We start from the raw sequence: 13,114 nt of genomic DNA, 5'->3' as shown, positions 1-13,114 counted from the left end.
AGAGTAGGGGATTATGAATGTCAGGTAATCAGTGGAGTTTTAGCTCAGGTCCCTCTCACAATGGGTCCAGTGCATCCCCTGAATCCATCCTATGGTTTATTTTCCCAGTTCCGGGATTCCTCATTGGACCAGACATACTCAGCAACTGACAGAATCACCACACTGGTTCCCAGACCTTTGGAGTAAGGGCTATTAGGACAAGAAAGGCCATATGGGGGGCCATTAGAACTGCCTCTATCTAGGAAAAGAGTAAGCCAAAAGCAACACTGCATTCACGGAGAAAATGCAGATTAGGACTTAATGCCATCAAGGACTTAAGGAAAGCAGGGTTGGTGATTCCCACCACATCACCATTCAACTCAGCTATCTGACCATGCAGAAAATAGATCTTGGAGAACAACATTGGATTATCACAAACTTAACCAGGTGATGGCTCCAACTGAGGCTGCTGTACTAGATGTGGTTTCATCACTTGAATATATTAACAAATCCCCTAATACCTCGTATGAAGATAAAGATCTTGCAAATGCTTTTTTTCTCAATACCTATTAATAAAAACTACCAGAAGTAGTTTGTTTTCAGCTGGGAAGTCCAATAATATACGTTCATTGTCCCACCTGAGAGGTATATCAACTCTCCAGCTCTTTGATCCCAGTCATAATTTAATTTGCAGGGATCTTGATAGCCTTCCCCTTGCACAAGATATCACACTGGTCCATTACATTCATGATACTATACTAACTGGATCTGGTCAGCAAGAAGTAGCAACTACTCTAGACTTACTGGTAAAACATCTGCATGTCAGAGGGTGGGAAATAAACTGGACAAATATTCAGAGGCCTTCCACCTAACTGAAATTTCTAGGGGTCCAGTGGTGTAGGGCATGTCAAGGTATCTCTTATAAGGCAAAAGACAAGTTGTTGCATCTGGCCCCTCCTACAAACAAAAAAGAGACAATACCTGGTGGGCCTCTTTAGATTTTATAGGCAACATATTCCCCATCTGGGTGTGCTATTTCCAAATACACACACACACACACACACACACACACACACATATCCATACACGTGGAGCAGGAAAAGAGAGAAAGACCTAGTAAGAGATTTATCATAAGGAACTGGCTCCCACAGCTGTACAGGCCGGCAAGTCTGAAATCCGTAGTACAGGCCACTAGGCAGGAAACTCAGTCAGAAGGGAATGGTGAAGTCCTGAGTCCAAAATCTGTAGTGCAGGACAGCATGCTCGAAACTCCGGCAAGATTTCTAAGATACAATCTTAAGGCAGAACAACTTTTCTGGGAAATCCGTTTTTGCTGTTAAGGCCCTCAACAGATTGGCTTGAGGCCTACCTACATTATCGACAATAATCCTCAGGGAACCTGGGGAATCCTTCAGGGAGTCAAATCTACAAATTACCTTCACACCAACGTCTACACTAGTGTTTGACCAAACAACTGGGCAGTATACCCTAGCCAAGCTGACACACAGAACTTACCCATCACACCAAACGATCCAAAAAGCTACTGGTTTGGAGGATGACTAAGAAGAAAAGAAGGCTCTGCATCAAGTCAGGCTGCCCTGCAAGTTGCTCTGCCACTTGGGCCATACGATCCAGCATATCCAGTGGTACCTGAAGTGTCTGAACAGAGAGAGATGCTGCTTGGCGCCTATGGCATGCCCACGTAGGTTAATCACAGTACAGACCCTTAGAATTCTGAAGCTAAGCCAGCCACCCTCGGTGGTGAATACTCTCTTTTTAAGGAATAGATTTTGGCTTGCTGCTGGGACTTTATTAATAGAGACTGATGCTTAATGATGGGCTACCAAGTTACCATGTGAACTGAGCTGCCTGTCATGACCTCGGTTGTCTGACCTACTAAGTCATGAATGTGGAACCTGCACACTAGTACTCCATCATGAAATGGAAGGTGTACATACAAGACGGAGATGGCACAGGCCCTGAAGTTACAAGTAAGTTGCATGAAGAAGTGCCCCAATGCCCACGGCCTCCATTCCTGCTACATTATCTTTGCTCTCCCATCCCACACTCACAACCACATGGGAAGTTCCCTACCACCAGCTGAATGAAAAAGAGAAACAATGTGCCTCATTTACAGATGATTTTGTACAATATGCAGGAACCACCCAAAAGTGGATGGTGGCAGCACTACAGTCCCTCTCCAAGACATCCCTAAAGGATAGTGGTAAAGGAAATCCTTCCAGTGGACAGAACTTCAAGCAGTGCACCTGGTTGTTCATTTTGCATGGAAGAAGAAATGGCCAGAGGTGCCACTGCATTAGGATGTAGCCAATGTTTTATCTACATGGTCAGGAACTTGGAAGGACATAACTGAGAAACTGGTTACAACATAGTCTGAAGAGATATGCAGACAGACAAAAAAAGTGGATGAAAAATATGAAAATACCTGAAAGGACAAAAAATATGAAAATATCTGTGTCCCATGTCAATGTTTACCAAAGGGTCACCTCAGCAGAGAATTTTAATAATCAAGTGGACAGGATGACCAGTTCTGTACATGTCAGTCTCTTTCCCCAGCCACTCCTATCATTGCCCAATAGTGGTCATTGGAGGGAGGAAGGTTATGCATGGGCTCAGCAACATGGACTTCTCCCCATAATGGCTGACCTGGCTACAGCCACCGCTCAGTCCCCAGTATGCCAGCAGTGGAGATGAACACTGACTCCCCAATATGGCACCATTACTCAGGGTGATCAGCCAGCTATGTGGTAGCAAGCTGATTACATTGGAATGCTTCCATCACAGATGGAAAAAAGTTTTGTTCTTAATGGACATACTTTCTAGATACAGATTAGTATCCAGAATCCTTCACTGAATCCAATATTCCTGCCAAATCTACCATCTGTTAACTTACAGAATGCTCATCCACCATCATGATATTCTACACAGCATTGCCTCTAATCAAGGAACTCACTTCACAGCACATGAAGTGCAGCAACGGATGCATGCTCATGGAATTCAGTGGTCTTACTATGTTCCCCATCATCCTGAAAGGGCAGGCCCATAGATCAATGGAATGGCCTTTTGAAGACTCAATTACAGTGCTAATTAAGATGGCAAGACCTTGCAGGGCTAGGGCAATATTCTCCAGGAGACTGTATATACTCTAAATCAGCATCCAAGAAATAGTATTGTTTCTTCCCTAGTCAGGATTCACAGATCCTGAAATCAAAGGGTGGAAATTACCCCTAGCAACCCAATAGCAAAATGTTTGCTCCCTATCCCCATGACCTTACACCCTGCTGGTCTAGAGGTCTTACTTCCAAAGGGAGGAATGCTCCACTGGGAGAAGCAATGACTCCATCGAACTGCAAATTCAATCTGCCATCCGGACACTCTGTGCTCTTCCTCTCTCTGCACCAACGGGCAACGAAGGTAGCTACTTTACTCACTCATGTGATTGAACCTGATTACCCAGAGGAGACTGGACTGCCATTACACAATGGCAGTAAAGAAAGAATAAGTCTGAAATACCGGAGACATCTTAAGGTGACTCTCAGTACTACCAGGTCTTGTGATTAAAGTCAATAGAAAACTACAACAACCTAAATCAGGCAGGACTACTAACAGTCCAGACCCTGCAGAAATCGCTTGTTAAGGGAAAAGAGAAAATAACCATTTGAGGGACAAGCACTACTACCACCAGACACTGCAGTAGGCGCTTCACAACCTGAAAAGCCAGGCAGTGTTTTCCACTTTACAGGAAGCTAACAGAGGCCTAGAATACCCTACCAATCTAATAAGCAGCAGAACCAAGATGATAACTCATATGGGTCTGACTGCAAAACCGGGATACTTACCAGACTATATTAATTGAGAGATGCATATGTATGAATTTTTTAATGTATACATGACATAATGAATATAATTTGCAACAGATAAGTGAATACAGTAATAAGAAATTAATACACAGTGAATAAAGCAAAAAAATATTAAGCATTTACTAAGTATTTATCTGCTGGACACTGATAATTCATTCTCTCTACTGACTCTGCAAAATGAAATAAGCTCTAATTATGTAATAAAGCAAAATGCCTTGAAGTTAAGTGACAATGATGTAAGTTTGAGAATTATGTAACAGATTATACAAAATCAGGAAAAAAGGTCAAAAACCTAATAAAATACTAAAGGAAAATTAATTAAAAGTATGGACAGAAACCAGATCAGGTATTTGTGATTACATCAGCACAAAAAAGGAAGGCTAAAAATCAAAAACAAAAAAACCCTAAGAAAAATGAAAGCAATATCAACCAAAAGTAAGAAAAAAGAAAAAAACTAAAGTAAACCCTATGTTTTAAAGGGATTGGGGACATGGAGAGAAGCAAATAAGGTTTAACCATTTGGTGTGATATTTATGCTACCCCATAAATATCCAGCATTTGAAAACTACAATAAATTTGTTCCAATGTTTTAACTCCTTAAATTACATAATATAGCATAAGCTCTTATGTTTTTACATCACAGGGAGGTTTATATTACAATAAACCTAACTCTCAGGACAACAGATCAGAAAGCCTTTCACTGTATTTGGTATCTGCATATAGAATCACCTATGCCACCTCCCACCATCTCCACAGAGAACACCTGAGCTCTACCACTCTCTCTCTCCCACGGATCAAAGCCTCCTAACTGGTATCCCCTCCTGAGACCAGCTCTTCCACAATCCAATCTCAATGAAATAACATGACCTTTGAAAACACAAGTCAGACTATGTCACAACTTTCTCAAAACCCTGCAGTGGCTCCACATCTTACTCAGAGAAATGTCAATGTCCTTACATCAGTCTATGACACCCTGGATATTGGCCTTGGCTACCTCTCTGACTTAATCCCCTACTCCCCTCTCTACTGCTTACTCCATACCAGCCCAGTGGTCTCAAGTTTCTCCAAAATCCAAGCATGCTCCCTATCATGATGCTGTACATGATGCCCAGGGCCAGGCTGCCTCCACCTAAGGGGTACCACATCATTCTGTCCCCTCCTTCCCTCTTCTCAAATGTCACCTACCCTTTCTCCGACAACCGTATACAAAATAGTAAATATGCATCCACACTCTGCCCTGACATTCTCTATTGCCCTCACCTATATAATGTTCTTCCATAGTATTAATTACCTCCTGACCTATTACATATTTACTCATCTACTTGTTTTTAATTTTTTTTTTTTTTTTTTGAGAGAGAGAGAGAACTCGTGCACACACACATGAGCTGGGGGGGGGGGGGGGGGGGGGAGGGGGGGGGGGGGTCCAGCGGAGGCAGAGAGAATCATAAGCAGGCTCCAGGCTCAGTGCAGAGCCCCACATGGGGCTCAATCTCACGAGATCATGACCTGACCCCTGAGCTGAAAACAAGAGTTGGACACTTAACTGACTGAGCCATCCAGGCGCCCCTTGTCTACTGTTTGTTTACTACCTTACTCATTTAAACATAGGCTCCTTGTTCTGCGTTGTTTTATTCACTGCCCTGGTGCCTAGAACAATGTCTGTAAGTGTTCAGTAAATATATGTTGAACTAATAATACATTAGCCTTAAATCAAAATTTCAATCTTCTCAATTATGTGAATATGCTATTAAACAGTAAAAGCTTTAAGCAGGAAAACTGATATACTTTCCTAGTTCTATTTTCTCCTTGATTTAGTATTACAATAAACATAAAAGAAAGTGAATGTTCTACCTGTTCTATTTTTCTTCTTTTCCACTTAAACACAAATTATGAGCTGCGAGAGTCCCAACTTCCTTTGTCAAATAAGAGAAATTGGTCCATGGTAATCAGCTTCTAAAAATCTAGGATTTAAAAATCAGATCTGAAGCAAAGTTTAGTATAAATTTTTCAATAAGCCATCATAGGGTTTCTCAGTACTCAGGATAAATCAATGCTGTATATGTATATATAAACTACATGCAGTGTATACCCTATCTTAGCCTGAGGGGCTAAGTTTAGATTCATTCTCATAATGCAAATAACACTGGACCTTACTTTTTAAGTTTCTCTGCTCCTAAACTCTTTAGTCTGATAAGCACAGGAAACAATTTATCTGAATGCTCCTTCTAACTTGACCTAAGCAAAACACAGATAAACCTGAAAAAAAAAAATCAAATAAACCCTCAGAAATGAAAAAGATGTCACAAATACCACACACTAAAACTCTACATGCTTTACTCAAAGGAGGATCCTTCACACTACCAAGAGTTAGCACAACTCAAGCTTTAATACCATTTTCCAGCCTTAGCAGATACAAAAATTTTTTTTAAATTACAGATGTCCAATGAATAAACTGTGATATAATTATATATGTTGATGATTCCACATTTACATTACATTCAAAAACAGGAAAGCTAGGGGTGCCTGGGCAGCTGAGTCAGTTAAATGTCTGCCTCTGGCTCAGGTCGTGATCCCAGGGTCCTGGGATTGAACCCCAGCTTAGCGGGGAGCCCGCTTCTCCCTCTCCCTCTGCCTGCTGCACCACCTGCCTGTGTTCTCTCTGTCAAATAAATAAATAAAATCTTTAGGAAAAAAAAAAAAAGGAAAGCTATTCTATGACATTGAAGTAAGGACAGTGGTTAACTTTGGCAGAGACAGGCAGTGATTATAAGGGGGCATGAGGAACTTCAGGGGTGAAGGCAATATTGTTTCTTGATTTGGGTGCTAGTAATATGTAAAGATTCACTCTGTGCTATGGTGAGCGCTGTGAATTGTGTAAGACTGTTGAATCACAGAACTGTACCTCTGAAACAAATAATACATTATATGTTAAAAAAAGAAGAAGAAGAAGAAGAAGAAGATAGCAGGAAGGGAAAAATGAAGTGGGGGAATCGGAGGGGGAGACGAACCATGAGAGACTATGGACTCTGAGAAACAAACTGAGGGTTCTAGAGGGGAGGGGGGTGGGGGGATGGGCTAGCCTGTTGATGGGTATTAAAGAGGGCACATTCTGCATGGAGCACTGGGTGTTATACACAAACAGTGAGTCATGGAACACTACATCAAAAACTAATGATGTAATGTTTGGTGATTAACATAACATAATTAAATAAAAAAGATTCACTTTGTGAAAAACAGATGAACTATCTACTGACTTGGTGCCCTTCTCTGTACTATTATACTTAAGTAAAAAGCTTATAAAGAAACAAATATTATAGTAGTTCAAGGCCACGAACAGTAAGGATGAGCAGCTCTACACAAACCCACAGCCCTGAAGCATACCTGTGCACTAACAATAACAATGTGCCTGTAAACTGCACTCAGTACCAGGCAGGAAAGTAACAAATTGTAAAAACAATGTGCTTCCAATAAGTATGAAATAAAACAAGTTTACAATTCAATTCAATACAATTCAATTTAAGCTGCAATTATTCAAGAGTCAAAAGAACACTGGTTAAGGATGTGAGTCCTGTCAGTAGCATCTCGTGTCTACCATTTGCCAGCTCCGCAAACTTAACTTTTCTGGGCCTCTGTGACCTCGCCTCTAAAATGAGGATCTACCTCATAAGCTTGTTGTGAGGACTAAGTGAGTCATTTCATGTAAAGCATTTAGGACAGCACCTGACACATTGTAAGAATTCAACAAATGTTGGCTCTTCATTCACGTGGGATATTTAATCTCCCAATGACGTTAAATAAACAGCGTTTTTACCATAACCAACTGACAGATGGGCACTGAAAGGCAGCAGAGCCCCTTCCTAAAATAACTTGCATAGTACTTTTTCTACAAAGCAGGATCACCAACTATTAGCTTTCTTCAAATTTTAATTTCCCAAAGCAGTTGCTGAAGTAGCAATAAATCACACTCCAGGGACGCCTGAGTGGCTCAGTTAAGCGGCTGACTATGGATTTCGGCTCAGGTCATAATCTCAGGGTTGTGAGACTGAGCCCCATGTCAGGCTCCACATTCAGTGTGGAGTCTGCTTCAGATTCTCTCTCCCTCTCCTTTTGTCCCTTCCCTCCGTTTGGCCCACACTCTCTAAATAAATAAATAAATAAATCTTTAAAAAATAAATCACACTCCAATCCCACTCTGGTTCTTTTTCAATTCTTTATGCTGACTGTTTTAAGGAGTAAATAAATAACCATTCAGAGCACTGCATCACCACAGAAAGAAATACAGGAATATAAAATACTAACAGCCAACCCTTTGTAAGAGTTACTATGTGGCAAACATTGCACTAAACATTTTTCCTATATTGATCATTACTGTTTGCAACAACCCTATTAAATAGGTATATTGTTCACCCTAACTAAAATGGCCTATGTTCATTTTATTTCTGAGCTCATTTTATTTATCTCCTTTACCTTATTCTCTCACAACTATTTATATATTCTTATTGCAATGTTTTGTAGTTGTACCTGCTCTTCCTCATTAGATTATAAATGCTTCAACTCCCCATTCCCAGAGCTAGGACACAGAAGGGACTCAGGAATGGTCACCAGGGACTAATTCATTATAAGGATGGGAAATAATAACTCTTCAGCCCAACTGCATTTGAGTAAGTTGGAGACCAAGTACCTTCTCTTCCAGAGAAACGTAAAGAACTCAAGCATCTAATTCCATTATTTCAGTCCCACTTGAGATAATTTTCTTGGTTTGCTGAGATTCATCTATTTGCCAGGTGTTAATCCGGTGACAATTTGATAATCCTGTTGTTAACAATAACTTTTCCAAGAATAAGATAAATGCTGAGAATCCCTTTGATGGGCATCTAACAGGAAATTAATTTATCAATGTCCTATCAAAAGACACAATCTTGCAGATCTGCATGCCTCACTCAGTGCTACAACACTCCAATATCTTACTCGCTGCTTTTGTCTTCCATTACAAAAGGAGCACTGTCTGATATATCATTAAGTCTACTTTGAAGAAATTAGTATATGTAATAGGAAGTTTTCATTTTAAATTAACCTTCAAAGAGTCGTTTCATACTTTGTATTAATTAAACAATTCTACTTCCACTACAGCTTGGTCACAAGGAACGAATCTATTAAACTGCTTTGCCCACCACAATGGAACTTACTATATATGTTCAGTACCTCAGGCAATGTCTCAGCTTATACTATTACAACTCATACCTGTGTTTAACAATATGGTATTCCCAGACATTGCAACAATCCTTTTATTACCCTAGGGAAAAAACACAATTTCCTAGTTCACTGAACACCAAATAATATACTATCTAGCACAGGTATATGTATATGTGTATATAATTTAATCCTTACTATGACCTAGAAAAAGAGAGATTATTAGCTCCTTTCACCCAAGGAAGAAACTGAGGCACAGAAACTTGGAGTTAGTAAATGGTATACAATTAAAATGCAGGTTAATGTTACCTCGCCTAGTTTTCCCTCTATTCCATGCTCTCTTCTCCTTCTGAACCTCCCTCTTTCTCACTCTGCAGTTTTCTCTGGTCACCAGTCCCCATGGTGGAAGAGACACATGGATAGTCCCTGGATTTACATACTATATATAGTTCCAGCCTTAAAGAGATGAATGACACAAACTTCTATGTCCCACTATGCAATCAGGGATCTATCACAGGCCTCACCATTTAGAGAAAAGGGTCAATATTCCAGAAAAACTTGCAATAGAAAATAAAGGCAACCAACATCTTTAATATTCATGGTAACTTACTCCTCAGAAACCTGAGTTGTCAAATTAAGAAATTCAAGAAAACAGGCTTCTGAATTAAACCAGAATTAAGAAAATTGAGAAAAAGGAATCACTATTTACCTATTGGAAAGCTCAACCCTTTTAGTGATACCACATTTTTGTAAGAGTCACCATAATAGAATGTCAGGAAAAAATCAGTCTTTTTTTTTTTTTTTTAAGATTTTATTTATTTATTTGAGATAGGGAGACAGAGCACATGAGAGGGGGGAGGGTCACAGGGAGAAGCAGACTCCCTGCTGAGCAGGGAGCCCGATGCGGGACTCGATCCCAGGACTCCAGGATCATGACCTGAGCCGAAGGCAGTCACTTAACCAACTGAGCCACCCAGGCGCCCAGGAAAAAAAATCAGTCTTGATCCTCTCATTAGTTTGAGAGAAGAGATCTGTTATCAGGACCATTCCAACCTTTGATCACAAGGACAATGTGTTTAACAATACACAAAGGGGGAAACATTCAAACTCTAATAATTAAAGAAATGAAACATGGTATTTCACCCAAAATAGCAAAGATTCTTTTTCAATTAAAATACCAATGGGGGGGGGGGGCGCCTGGGTGGCTCAGTCCTTACGCGTCTGCCTTCGGCTCAGGTCATGATCCCAGGGTCCTGGGATCGAGCCCCGCATCGGGCTCCCTGCTCTGCGGGAAGCCTGCTTCTCCCTCTCCCACTCCCCCTGCTTGTGTTCCCTCTCTTGCTGTCTCCCTATTAAAAAATAAATAAAATCTCTAAAATAAATAAATAAATAAATAAATAAAATACCAATGGGCACTCAAAAATATAATCCTTTCAGAATGCAATTATTATTATTGCCAGTAATATATTTTTTTAACCTTAAAATAGTCATACCTTTTACTCTAATACTATGCTCTTGGGAGTGTACCCTTAAAATCCAGAATGAAGGAAAGGTTTATGTGCATAAGAGTTTGTAACAATATTTTTAACAGAAAAACTGAAAACATCTATTTGACAATGGGAATCTACCCAAAAATAAGAACAAGTAAATAATTTATATCTTCTACTTCATTTACTAGTTAAGAAAAAGCTCAGAATATGTAGATTTTAAAAAGCAAGATGCAAAACTGCATCAAAGAGGACTGAAACTATATAAAATAATACTTATTGGATATAAAAAAGAACAACAGCAAAGTAGTTCTGAGGAGTGAAATTTGTTTTATTCTCTTTGCTACGTGTTTCTGTATATTCAAAGTTCATAATAAGAAAAACTATTTATATAAAAGAAGAATGAAAATTAAGACGGCACAACATCCAGTTTAAGTATCACAAGATCTAAAAAATGGGGGAAGGAAGAGGATCATTTCTGAAATGTTCAAATTAACATATATGGTTAAAAAATTAACATTAGACACTTCCCTTAGCTTAATTCTTTGACTTTTTATTCTCAGGGGGGAAAAAACATCAAAATATAGAAAAAGGTTTATGCACAAAAAGTATAAATCAAGACATTTACTATCCATAAAGTTTGATGGATTACCTTAGTTTTATGACATCCTAGACACTATCTAGGTAACATATGAGCAAGACAGGGTCCGATTCTTAAGAAGCTTAGATTTCTATGGGTAAGTACAGGTAGCAAGTTAATAAACCTATCAAAATATAACTTCTAGTTATAAGTATATATAAGTGTTAAAAGTGTTTTATGTGTTTGTTGGGGAGAGGCAGGAAGGAGACTGCTCCTATAGGTGGTCACCAAAATAAGTCTTTCTGAGAAAGATACAAAACCAAAAACTAAAGTCAGCTAGGCAAAAAGGAACAGAGGAACAGTCAAAACATAGGAAACCTTCGGGCGCCTGGGTGGCTCAGTCGTTAAGCGTCTGCCTTCAGCTCAGGTCATGATCCCAGCATCCTGGGATCGAGCCCCATGTCAAGCTCCCCCTGCTTCTCCCTTTCCAGCTCCCCCGTGCTTGTGTTCCCTCTCTCGCTGTCTCTGTCAAATAAATAAATAAAATCTTAAAAAAAAAAAAATAGGAAACCTTAAGTGCCAAGATTCAGAAACAAGGAAAAGAGTTTGGCATATTCTAGCAGCAGCAAAGAATTCAGTGTAGGGGAAAATGGTAAAAAGAGATAAATCTGGAGAGGTAGGCAGGGGCCAGACCATGCAGGGATTTGTAGGCCAGGAGAAATGTCTATTTTATTGTAATTAAAATGGGAAGCCACTGAAGGGGGAAGGAAATGATCTTACGTGTATTTTTACAGGCTTCTGAGAAAACAGACTGTAGAAGGTTAAGAGCAATAACAAGAAGTTAGGAAGCCACTGCAGGAATCCCAGTGAGAGGTAACAGTGGCCTGGACTATAGTGATGGCAATGAAAACAGAAAAGTAGAGAAACTCAAAATATATGTGGGTGGTTAGAACCCACAGCATTTATGACAGATGGTCAGGATGTGGGAGATAAGGACCCAGAACAATCAAGTATAGCTCCTAGGAGTCTGAGTGAATCATTATTTACAAAACTAAAACTTAAAGTGTGTTTCCAATACTAAGGCACAGTTAAATATATTACTTAGTATCCATTACTAATATTTGTTAAAGGTTTGCATCTCTTACTATCTATGGGGTAATGGACATGATACTACTTATCCAGGCCTCCAGTTTACTAAAATAATTACTCAATAATCCCTCAAATAATTACTATAAATAATACCTATGGCTCTCACAGAGTTGAAGGGAGGATTAAATGTGAACCTATGAAAAACACTTTGACTGTGCTCAATATATGAAAGCTGCCAGAAGTCATAGTAATGACTCCAACACCAGAATAGAAAAGGTAGTCAATAAATATTTTATGGATAAATAGGCAGATAAAAGAAATGATGAAGCAGGAATTTATACCCAGGTCATCTGACTCAATCTCTATAAAACCATGCACTCTTCACCACAGGTGAGCAATGAAGACTGAAAACTTAACAACCGTTATGATTGTGAAATCAACTAAGAAGAATTATGAAATCCCTGAATCCTCATTAGACTTTTTGATATAAATTACCCAACAACCCAAGGTCTAGAGGGTTCAGTATTATACATAGTCATGTAGATAAATTAGAATAATTGGTAATTTCTGAATCACAAAGTAATCAAAATGCTTACTGACTTTTCAGGAAGTAAATTGGTAAATAAGGTTGAGGACTCAACCTGCTAGCAATGCAAAGGGAACTCAAGACTAGGAATTTGGTTAGACCATGGAAGTCTAGGAGCAAAGAATTATCAATAGGAACTCAAGAGCTAGATAGGAAATACAAGTAAGAGCTTAAGAAAACATAATCCATGGCCTGGAAGGAAAGCACTGGCAAAGAGACCTATACCAAAAACTATGATTGGTCAGTCTGAGGGACAAACACAGACCAAGAGAAACAAGGACAGCATTAGGAAACTCTCACAACCCCAGGGCCCAGGCAAAGA

At 39.5% G+C, this 13,114-nt stretch overlaps 1 protein-coding gene across 3 annotated transcripts in view; it reads right to left on the bottom strand.

Annotated features, from left to right (window-relative positions):
* STIM2 (stromal interaction molecule 2) overlaps window positions 1–13,114 on the bottom strand; it is a 145,472-nt gene that overhangs the window by 111,271 nt on the left and 21,087 nt on the right. The window lies entirely within an intron of this gene.

Source organism: Phoca vitulina, unplaced genomic scaffold (assembly GCF_004348235.1).
Source record: "Phoca vitulina isolate PV1807 unplaced genomic scaffold, GSC_HSeal_1.0 scaffold3, whole genome shotgun sequence".
In the NCBI taxonomy this organism is placed as follows: domain Eukaryota; kingdom Metazoa; phylum Chordata; class Mammalia; order Carnivora; family Phocidae; genus Phoca; species Phoca vitulina.
This window is presented reverse-complemented; position numbering and strand designations above follow the sequence as displayed.